Raw genomic sequence first — 11,935 nt, 5'->3', positions numbered from 1 at the left:
AATAATGAATCCAGCCTGGATTATACAATCAGTCATAAAATAAAGTGTGTGCGTGTGTGTGTGTGTGTGTGTGTGTATGTGAAGCAGAATTGTGAAATAAAAATACACCAGCACATATATGGTTATATGAATATTTATAAAGGTGCCAAGTCAACTCAGTGGGATAGGAAAGTCTTTTAAACGAATGGTGTTGGAACAACTGGAAAAAAATACATGGAAAAAAATCTTGAGTACTGATTTCAGTGGCTTATATACTAAAATTGGAATGATACAGAAAGGACTAGCATGGCCTTTGCACAAGATGACATGCAAATTCAAGAAGCAGTCCATGTTTTTAAGACAGTTGATTTTAAACATTCTTACCACACATACAAAAAAGAATAACTATGTGGAGTGATGAGTATGTTAATTAGTTTGATAGTGTTAATCTAGTCACAATGTGCACATATACCAAATTCTTTAATTAGAGCAATCTAATTAAATAATGGGCAAAAACCTAAACAGACACCTCATGCAAGAAGATGTACAGTGGACAAATAAGCATATGAAAAACATGATCAACATTATACATCATTGGGCAATTACAAATTAAAATGAAATACCACTACATACCTATTAGAATGGCCCAAATATAAAACGCTAACAGCAACCAAATGCTGGTGAGGTTGTGGAGCAACAGGAACTCTCATTTACTGTTGGTGGGAATGCAAAATGGTGCAGCCACTTTGGAAGACAGTTTGGCAGTTTCTTATGAAACTAAGCGTACTTTCATCATGTGATTCAACAATTGTGCTCCTTGGTGTTCACCCAAATGAGTTGAAAAGTCATGTCCACTCAAAAACCTGTATCTGGATGTTTCTAGCAGCTTCTCAGAATTGCCCAAACTTGGAAGCAGCCAAGATGTCCTTCAGTAGGTAAATGGATAAATAAATTGTGGTACCTCCAGGCAATTGAATATTATTCAGCACTAAAAATATGAGCTATCAAGCCATGAAAAGACATGGAGGAATCTTAAATACATATTACTAAGTGAAAGAAGCCAAACTGAAAAGGCTACATACTATATGAATTCAACCATATGACATTCTGGAAAAGGCAAAACTACAAAGACAGTAGAAAGATCAGTGGTTGTCAGGGGTTCAGGGAAGAGGAGGCGAATATTAGAGAGCGTAGATGAATTTTAGGGCATTGGAACTACTCTGTATGATACTATAGTGGTGGATGCATTTCCAAACCCATTGAATATACAACACCAAGAGAAAACCCTAATGTAAACCAAGGACTTTGGGTGCAGAATATTAATAGAAGGGGAAGCTGTGCGTATGTAGGGGCATGAGGTATATGGGAATTCTCTAGACCTTCAGCTCAGTTTTGCTGTTAACCTAAAACTGTTCTAAAAAATAAAGTCTATTAAAAAATGCAAGCCATAAACTGATAGAGAATATTCTTATACATATATCTGATAAAGAACTTATATCATTATACCATTATAAATAAAGGACTCCTACAAATAAAAAATAAAAGGATTTAAAAACCCAATTAAAGGGACTTCCCTGGTGGTGCAGTGGTTAAGAATCCACCTGCCAATGCAGGGGACACAGCTTCAGTCCCTGGGCTGGGAAGATCCCACATGCCACAGAGCAGCTAAGCCCATGTGCCACAACTATTGAAGCCTGCAAGCCCTAGAGCCTGGATGCCACATCTATGGAGCCCATGTGCTGCAACTACTGAAGCCCGAGTACCTAGAGTCTGTGCTCCAAAGCAAGAGAAGCCACCACAATTATAAGCCCATGCACTGCAACAGAGTAGCCCCCACTCGCTACAACTAGAGAAAGCCCACGCGCAGCAATGAAGACCCAACACAGCCAAAAATTAAAAAAAAAATTTTTTTTTAAATAGGCAAAAGACTTGAACAGAGGTTTCATAAAAGTAGACATACAAGTGGCCAATAAGCTTGTGAAAAGATACTTAACATCATTAGTCATCAGGGAAATATTAATTAAAACTACATTGAAATTCTACTTCTCACCCACTAAAATAGCTAAAACTAAAGACTGACAACATCAGTTGTCAGCAAGCGTGTGGTATAAGTGGAACTCTCATACACTGCTCATAGGAGTATAAAATGATGCAGCTTCCTTTGTTTGGGAGCTTATAAAATTATACACCCACCTGAACACCTAGCAATTCTAATCCTAGTTGTTTATCCAAGAGAAGGAAAATATAAATTCACAAAAACTTGGCCAAGAATGTTAATAGCAGCTTTATTCCAAAAACTGGAAGCAAATACAAATGTCCATCAACAGGATTATGAATTTTTGAAAAAATTTTGTATACTTATACACAGGAATATTATCCAGTAATAAAATGGAGTGAACTACTAACACAACAATATAGATGAATGTCTAAAACATTGCACTTAGTAAAAGAATCAGACACAAAAGAATACGTATTGTATAATTCCATTTATGTGACTTCAAGAGCAGACAAACTAACCCATGGTGATAGGAATCAGAACATTACTGCCTATTTGGGAAGGGAGATTGACTAAAGGAGGACATAAAGGAATTTTCCAGGGGTGATGAGAGTGTTTTATATCTTGGTTGGGGCATTGGTTACATGGTTACCTTCGTTAAAACTCACCCAATTGTACACTTAACGGGTATTGCATTTCACTGTATGTCACTTTTACCTCCTTAAGAAAGAAATGTGACCTTAAGCTTGTTAAGCAAGACATATCATTTACACATATTTTTCATTTTCTTTCCCCTTCATACCTAGAAGAGTGTCCAGAACACAGTGAGCGCTCAATACATGTTTGAGGAAAGTTAAACAGATGAACAAATTGTTTTGGTAGTTTATAGACACGCAATGAGACATTCAGGTAGCTTCTTCCAGACACATGACTAGTTTCCTGTGATAACTCCTTATAGAGAGAGGGCTCTTCCTTCTCTGCTTTTCTTAGATTGTCAATGATCACTCTAGCTTTGAGCAAATTAACTCTCTTTGGTGGTCAATATGTATGTATGTGTGCATGTGTGAATGTCTCCACAGCATGAACAATTGTCTTGAGTTTTTCTCTTGTGATAGAAACTATCTAAATTGATGAATTATTTTTAAAATTTTATCTCATCACATAAATGGGTATTAAAAATAAACTGAAAACTAAATCACGAGTATTGATATTTTGAGAAAAACATTTTTGCTTAACTAATGATTTTCGAGGTAATTTCCCCTCAAAACTAGAGGAATGACTACAAAGTTATTCTATATTGTGTATTTTTTTTTTTTGTTTCAAGACTGTTTCCAAACTAAAACACTTACTATGAGAAATCTTTTCTCTACCAATAATTTTAAAGTCTTGAAAAATAGAAAGATTATATAACTGTAGGTAGATATGTTGGGCTAACGTGGAAAAGAATCTTTTTTTCCCCTTAGATGTAATCCTTAAAATGAAATTACTTTCAGTACTTAAATGTGACTTGAAAGAATAAACTTTTTTATAGTTTCAGTTAAAAAAAAGCAGATGTCAGACAAAGATGTGTTATGAATTCTAGCTATTGAAATGTGATGTTTAAAATTCCAGATGAGACTAGAGAAAATAGGGATGTGTAAATGTTAATATTTACATATCAGATCTGTATTTTCCAAGGATATTTTGCTTTAGATTAAGTAAAAGTTACTTAGAAAATCTTAGATCTTTGAAATATTTTTCAAATATAATTGCATTTCAATGAAAATAACTGCATTTCAAAAGCCAGAAGTTTCAACATCTTCCAGGTTAAGAAATGAAGTCCCAGTTAATTTGAAAAGATGATTGGAGAACTCTTATTTCATTATATGACTAGCATAAGAAGAAAATTCTGAACCACCTACAAGTTCTGATTCTTTACTCTCAAGTTGAGGTCACATTCCTCTCCCCTGTCCATCATGGGATGGCCTCCTCCACAAAGCACACATCTGGTTTAAATTCCCTCCACATGTAATAAATCAATGCATAACAGATAATAAATTTGGAATACTGTATTCCTATAGGCTTTGGCTTCTATTCTCTTAGCTGTTGCGAGTCTGATGATTTTTCCATTCTTAGCTCATACAGAATATGCTTTAGAACTAAGAACTTGTCTCCAAAGGCAATCAGTGAGAAACTTGAAATGATCAGTCCTTGCTGCTGTTGTGTCTTTATGAGCTTTGAAAAACTGAACCCACCATTTCACAACTTCCTATGCTATAGTCCTTTTTATCCAATTATGGTTAGTAATTGGGGATTATTACTGAAGTGTAATGTATATTTGCTATTTGGATTATTCATACATTTATTCTCTATTTTGGTACAAGTATTAAAAAAAAACATATCCCCATTTTGATTAATTAAAGCAGGACCACCAATTGGGAGAGGGCAGTTTAAAACCGTGGTTAAGTACATGAATTTGCCCACGCTATTGCTTGAAGTGACTTAGGCAAGTAGTGAAATGCTTTAAACCTCTATTTTCTTTCCTCCTTTCTTCCTTCCTTCCTTCCTTTCGCCACACCCTGTGGCTTATGGGATCTCAGTTCCCCGACAGGGATTGAACCTGGACCACCGCAGTGAAAGCCCAGAATCCTAATCACTAGGCCACCAGGAAACTCCCTGAACTTCTATTTTCTAATCCATAAAATGGTAGTAATGATGGTGGTAACGTCCTCCTAGGGTTGTTGTAAAGATTAAATGAGATGATGCTTATAAAATACTTAGCACAGTACCTAATGCATACAAAGTTTATGAGGTTGCTGGATATTAGCACAATTGTGACTTTATCTATACCTCTTCCAATTTCTAGGGCTAAAGCTAACATTGCCAAGAGTGGAGACTTATGAGAAATGCTCTTCCATAGTGTGTAATTAATAATGGCTGTTGAGGGAGAATTATTTCTATGGCCTTTCTCTTATTGGTCTCACCACATTTGGTATGTCTGTGTTTCTGCTACTAAATGCTGGGTTCTTTTTTTTTTTTTTCAGATCTTTATTGGAGTATAAATGTTTTACACTGTTGTGCCAGTTTCTCCTGTACAACAAGGTGAATCAGCTATACTTATACATATATCCCCATATCCTCTCCCTCTTGAGCCTCCCTCCCACACTCCCTATCCCACCCCTCTAGGTCATCACCTATCATCGAGTTGATCTCCCTGTGTTATGCAGCAGCTTCCCACTAGCTATTTTACATTTGGTGGTATATATATGTCAGTGCTACTCTCTCACTTCATCCCAGTTGCTGGGTTCTTTGAGATAGGGTCTATGTCTTATGTCACTTCAAACTACTGAGTCTGGTTAATTGCCAACTCTTGCTAAGGGAATGTATAGATGAACACATATGTGAATATACTTGAAACATTCATTTTAAATTTGAATTACTTATGTGGTTTTAAGTACTTAGAAAGAAGAATTTCTTTTAACTGGGTTGAGTAGAGCAATATAGATATTACAGCTACAAATAAAAGGACAATTAACAATCACATATTTTTCTTTGTTTACATTTCGAAGATGAAGTCCAGTTTAGGTATTTTATGTTTGAGATGCCCATTAGACCTCCAAGTGGAGATACTGAATAGGGAGTTGGACATAAGTTTGGAGAGGTCCTTAAGATTCTGGAAACTTACAGAAGTTCGTAAGTTTGGAGAAAATGGGGAGTTGTCAATATGGGTAGTAGATAGAGCCACGTGACTGAATAGGATCACCCAGGGAGGGGATATGAATTAACAGGAAAAAAGTCCTAAGACTAAACCCTGGGACATTCCAAAACTTAGAGTCTGGGGTGATGATGAGAAGCCACAAAAGAGGCTGAGCTAGAGAGGGTCAGAGAAATTAGAGGAACCAAGAGAAAACCAATCATCACATGTTTAGCTCTCCTTGTTCCTGGCTGTTTTCAACTAACTCTCATCTATCTCAGGAGCTTTTTCCAATTTCAGTGCACTATTTGGATCCACATCTCTAATTTTTCAAACTGCCCCTTTGCTTCTCATGACCCTCACTCAGTAATTCTCTGTTTTGCCTGTGTCTTCAGATTTGGTCCACCTGCAACTTGAGGACACAGGGTCAGCGTGTCCCTTTGCAGCCTCAGCTGACATAAGCCATGTCCTCACCTCACTTATCATCTTCTCCACTGAAGGAGACAGAGAGAAAGCTACTCATGATGTTCTTGGCTTCAGACCCTCTGATTCAGCTTTCAGGTGGGTTCCATGCACTCCCTTAAACTTAACCCAAGCCCTGCTTTCCTGGACTTTCTCCTTGCCTGTGTTTTGTATTCTTGTTCCAACTCTGGGCATTCAGCCACATTGCAGAAACAACCTGTACTTTCCAGTCAGTCCCTGAGTCCCTCTATCTCTGCACAACCCCATCCCCACTCTACCCCAACTTCAGTGGCTTGCACTTTTGCTATGGCCCCTTGGGTCATCTGAACCACATTTGGAGGGAGGTCAGGTCTCCCGAACCTACCCTAATACATTGCCCAAGCTTTTTACTGTATGGTGATGTCAAAGAGTCTAGGGGAAAAATTCCCTGGAATAGAGATGTACAAGATGGAAAATTCAAATATTTGATTTTCAACCTACAGTTTGTACTTGCTTGCTGCAATCACATGCTAAATCAGTAGGAATCTCTTGAGGGAGTACTAAGGAGTCTAATTAGGAAACAACACCTGATATTTGCCCTAGGGATCATGGGATATAAATTAGTAGGAGGAACAGAGACTCCCAAGGTAATTATATAGGTCCTAGAACTCTTTTAAAGGGTAGCTATTTGAGGGCTCTGTAAGCATTGGTTGGTCCCTGTTTAGCTTAAATTCTTACTAAGTAGGGTTAGGAATGTTTCGGGGAATAAAGACTGAGGTCTAGTAACAAGCCATTTGAATCCCTGGGTTTCGAGGCCACTATACTACTAGATCTCTAGAAACAAAGTAAAGAATTTCCAAGTTCTAGTTTTCCTGTTTGTTTTGTTGATGATGCCTAATCTAGAACAATTGGTTTCTCTACCCCAGTCCTTCAGTTAATAATAGTAGATATGTGCTGAAATTTCCACTCATTTTTATCAGAGAAGTATGTAACTGTACCTTTACTACTTTTATGATAAAACACAATGTTTTATTCCACTGTGAAACATTCAAACAACACAGAAATTAAATAATTTAGAAACTGAAAGTCCTTCTCTCCTTAAATGTAATCAATCCCTCCTAATAGTTTGGTGTATATTCTTTTAAATATTTTTGTATTACAAAAATGGGATATATGGAACATATTGCTGAGAACTTTTAAATCTGATAATATACCTTTGATACCTTTCTACGTCAGTACTTGTAGCACTGTCTCATTTTTTTTTCTCTTGAATTGAGCTCTTTTTTTTTTTTTAATTTTATTTATTTATTTATTTTTTTGGGGGGGTACACCAAGTTCAATCATCTGTTTTTATACACATATCCCCGTATTCCCTCCCTCCCTTGACTCCCGCCCCCACTCTTCCTCGAGTCCCCCCCACCCTCCCCGTCCCAGTCCTTTAAGGCATCTTCCATCCTCGAGTTGGACTCCCTTTGTTATACAACAACTTCCCACTGGCTATCTACTTTACAGTTGGTAGTATATATATGTCTGTGCTACTCTCTCGCTTTGTCTCAGCTTCCTCTTCACCCCCCGCCCCCTCCCAAACCTCGAGTTCTCCAGTCCATTCTCTGCACCTGCGTCCTTGTTCTTGTCACTGAGTTCATCAGTACCATTTTTAGATTCCGTATATGTGAGTTAGCATACAATATTTGTCTTTCTCTTTCTGACTTACTTCACTCTGTATGATAGACTGTAGGTCTATCCACCTCATTACATATAGCTCCATCTCATCCCTTTTTATAGCTGAGTAATATTCCATTGTATATATATGCCACATCTTCTTTATCCATTCGTTTGTTGATGGGCATTTCGGTTGCTTCCATGTCCTGGCTATTGTAAATATCACTGTCTCATTTTTAACAGCTATATGATGTAGTACTGTATGGATTTACCAAAATTTGTTTACCAAAAATATGTTATATTATTTTTTACAAACACAATCAATGCAAAGATTAATTCATGTATATATATTTTTGCACACTGTGTGAGTACTTCTGTAGGGTACATTTCTTGAACTGGATTTCTTAGGCTAAAGATATACACATTTAAAATTTTGAGAGCTAACGACCAAATTGCCCTTTAAAAAAGTTGTGTCATTTTTCATGCACATCCATAAAGTACTCAATATCTGTGTTCATAAGCACTGACCAACAGTGAGTGTTATGATAGCCTGAACATGGTAGGTAGAAAATTATTCTATTTAAACTTGTATTTCTCTAAATGTACGGTAATGATTGTTAGGTACTTTTTGTAAAATATATAAAGCAAGTATTTTTATTGATTGCTTTTAAAAAATGTAGTTATCATTACTTAAAGCTATACCAAATGTATCTTAGGAGCAAGGCAGAAACATATATATTCACATATATATACATATATACACATGTATTTAAATATATATATATATATATTACATTGTGTCAGGGGCTGAAAAATGACTGGTGTTGAAAGATGAATAATGATATTTTGCCCTTCTGCTGCTTTCACTCTGGGGTGAGGGGGGACATATTTGCCCACTGCTAAACTAAGCAAGTGAATGGGGGAGAAAGATACTAAATGTGGTTTGAGAACTAGTCAAATTTGGAGTTCAAATTGGAGTTTAGGATTAATATATAGCATTTTAAATTTTACTCTTGGTAAGAAATGTTACTATGTTTTGACAAGACTTTAAAATCAACATCCAAATGCAGTTCTACTTGAAAGTCCACCAATAACAACTTTCCTGTTGGTCATAATTTTTCTTTGGGTAGCTGCAATAACATCACATGACATTCCTAACATGGGTTCTCCTGACCCAAGATCATTCCTGGAGTATTCAGTTCCAAAGACAGCAACCCCATCGCTTCTCTGTTCTTTTCCATTAAAGAGCTCCATATTTCCTGCGTCTGTTGACAGAGATGGCTCTTTTTCCATACCATGAATGACATGGTGTCTGCGAGTTATCTTTGTGACATCTTGTAATATAATTTGCATTCACAATGTGTCAAGCCACAGGCTAAAGGCTGGGATGAGATTATGGCCAAGCCTAATTAAAGAGCCAAGTCAGGAAATGAATAGGTTGGCAAAATAGCTAAGAACTGGATTATGCAGAAGAAAGGACGGCTGTGTTGAGCTCAAGCCAAGAGTAGTCTTTCAAATTTTAGGAAAGGGAGAGTCAAATCAGGGCAGCTAACGTGATGAAGTCCAAAAGTGAAGCTGGAGGCTAAGGATGTGTAAGAGTCAAGAAGTCAAGGAACTGGAAATCCACTAACTCTGAACATCAATACTGTTCTAGAACAAAAACTAACTAGATGAGAGGAAGAGTGAGTATTGGAGAGGGACACAAGAGTGAGTTAGGCCACCCATATATTCCACCCATATATTAAAAAAATGATGAAACAATATATACAATGGAATATTAGCCATAAAAAGGAATGAAATCTTGCCATTTGCAACAACAAAAATGGACCTGGAAGGTGTTATGCTTAGTGAAATGAGTCAGAGAAAGACAATACTGTATGTTTTCCTTTACATGGAATCTAAAAAACAAAACAAATGAACAAATATAACAAAACAGAAACAGACTCACAGATGGAACAAACTAGTGGTTTCCAGAGGAGAGAGCGTGGGGGGTGGGTGAAACAGGTGAAAGGATTAAGAGGTACAAACTAGAAGATATAAAATAAACGTCACAGAGATGTAATGTACAACACAGGGAATATAGTTAATATTTTATAATATGTATAATATTTATGGTGTGTAGTCTATAAAAATATCAACACACCATGTTGTACACCTGCAACTAATATAATATTGTAAGTCAACTATACTTCAATAAATTTTTTTAAAAACATAATCCAAAAATTTTCCACAGACTAAAATTCTGAGAAAATATCTCTTCCTGGATGTAACTCATAAAACCTTGGTATTCTAGGTTGACCAGAATGGTTTTCAGATTTACCTGAATTATAACCTACTGCAGTATGTTATTCAATGTATATTTAAATGGTTTACTTTTGTGGAGTATAAAATGCTAATGACTCAGCAGATGAATACTGCTGGGTTTTCTACATCTTGATGTAGTCTAAAATAAAACAAATTTTTCTTTGTTTGGTTGGGATTTGGCAGTTCTTTTAAATTCTTTACTAAAAAACACTTCCAAGAAATGTGTTAGATAAGAGATGTCTTTACCCTCCACTCTCTCACTTCCCAAAAACTATTCTTCCATGCTTGTTTAAAGTGGGAAAAATTAAAATGTCCACAAGGGCAGTTTGCACAAGCTGTAACTTGATTTAAATATTTCGCACTCTTCATCTGTACTTTCCCCCTGGGATCTTCCAGCCTTCTTTTCCAGAGAAATTTCCATTTTAGTTCTAAGTTTGATCTTAATTATCTCTTCCTTGTTAGTTTCCAGGATTATTCTTGGTGTTCCTAGATCAGTGCCAAGGCATAGTTCTCATCTCTTGCAGTAAACATTTTGAAAGGAAAAAAACCTACAAAGCTTGTTTGAATAGAATAAATTTACTTCATATTAGAAAACTAAAGCCAGTAATTATTAAATCACTCTTTATATACCAAGTTGGGTATCACAATAATATCCTCCATTATTAACTACAAAGAAATAGTTGGCTATTCATGCTGCATCAGAATGAAAACTTTTATTCATTCTTTTGACTTTTGAAACACATGCTAGTTCATTATTTTAATAAAATTCACTAACAGATGTTAGGCAGAATGTGGCCACATCTGGGACATATAAAATACCATTCCAAGTCTCCATAGGAGGGAAACAGCAATATTGTTCAGTTCTCCCCAAAAGCTTAACTAGCCCATCTCATTTAATCTGTTTAAGTCGAACAGTTAAGAGTAGCACCAATTACTGTGGTTGTCTTGGGAATATAAAAAGGAACAATGAACTAAAACACCAAGGGAAGTGTCACAAAAAGAAATGCACTGTGTTGAAATACAAATAAAACTTCACTAAAGCTTGTGGCTAGAGCTATATTTTTTCAGCTGAAGAGGTAGTAAATCTTGAGTTGCCTGCTTCCTGAACCCACCTTGAATTATAGGTCTCTTTAGGCCTTTCTACAATGTTTCTACTTAATTTGACCCTTTCAAAGAAAGCACAACATATCTAAAAGATGGCAAATAAAGATTCTGGTAGAAGATATAGTTTGACAATTTTACACACACACACACACACACACACACACACACACACACACACACACACACACACACACATACATACAGTGATTAAATCCCAAGATATTCCAGTCTTTTAACCTAACTTTTGGTTTTAATTTTATGCTTTCTTTTTTTTTTAAATTTTTTTTGATGTGGACCATTTTTAAAGTTGTTTTTTTTTTTAATTGAATTTGTTACAATATTGCTTCTGTTCTATGTTTTGGTTCCTTGGCCCCCAGGCAGGTGGGATCCCAGCTCCCCCACCAGGGATGGAACAGGCACCCCCTGGATTGGAAGGTGAAGTCCCAACCACTGGACCACCAGGGAGGTCCCTTGTTATGTTTTCTTAAAGTAACTTTTCTAAGAAAACAAAAACAAACCTGATGGTTTTCTGTCAACAGATTGGGTTCATATACTATTATATTTAGCATTCTCTCTAGCTTCTTGAAAATAGAACTCATTGAGGACTGGAATAAATACTAGTGTTGAGAGGAAGCTCTGGAGATGTTTGTCTCAGACCGCTTACCTATTAGGAAGAAGAAAAATGCTGGAGTTGTGTATGCAGCACAGAGTGGGAAGGCACATGTGGCATAACGGAATGTGTCCTGGACTTGGAGTCAGATGACCTAGGTTTGAGC

At 36.4% G+C, this 11,935-nt stretch overlaps 1 non-coding gene across 1 annotated transcript; it reads left to right on the top strand.

The window, feature by feature from the left end:
• Positions 1-228: 228 nt before the first annotated feature.
• On the top strand, positions 229-336 carry LOC130850577 (U6 spliceosomal RNA). Its single transcript, XR_009052944.1, has one exon. It is a non-coding gene; the product is annotated as a U6 spliceosomal RNA (small nuclear RNA).
• Positions 337-11,935: the final 11,599 nt, after the last annotated feature.

Source organism: Hippopotamus amphibius, chromosome 3, assembly GCF_030028045.1.
Source record: "Hippopotamus amphibius kiboko isolate mHipAmp2 chromosome 3, mHipAmp2.hap2, whole genome shotgun sequence".
NCBI classification, from domain to species: domain Eukaryota; kingdom Metazoa; phylum Chordata; class Mammalia; order Artiodactyla; family Hippopotamidae; genus Hippopotamus; species Hippopotamus amphibius.
This window is presented reverse-complemented; position numbering and strand designations above follow the sequence as displayed.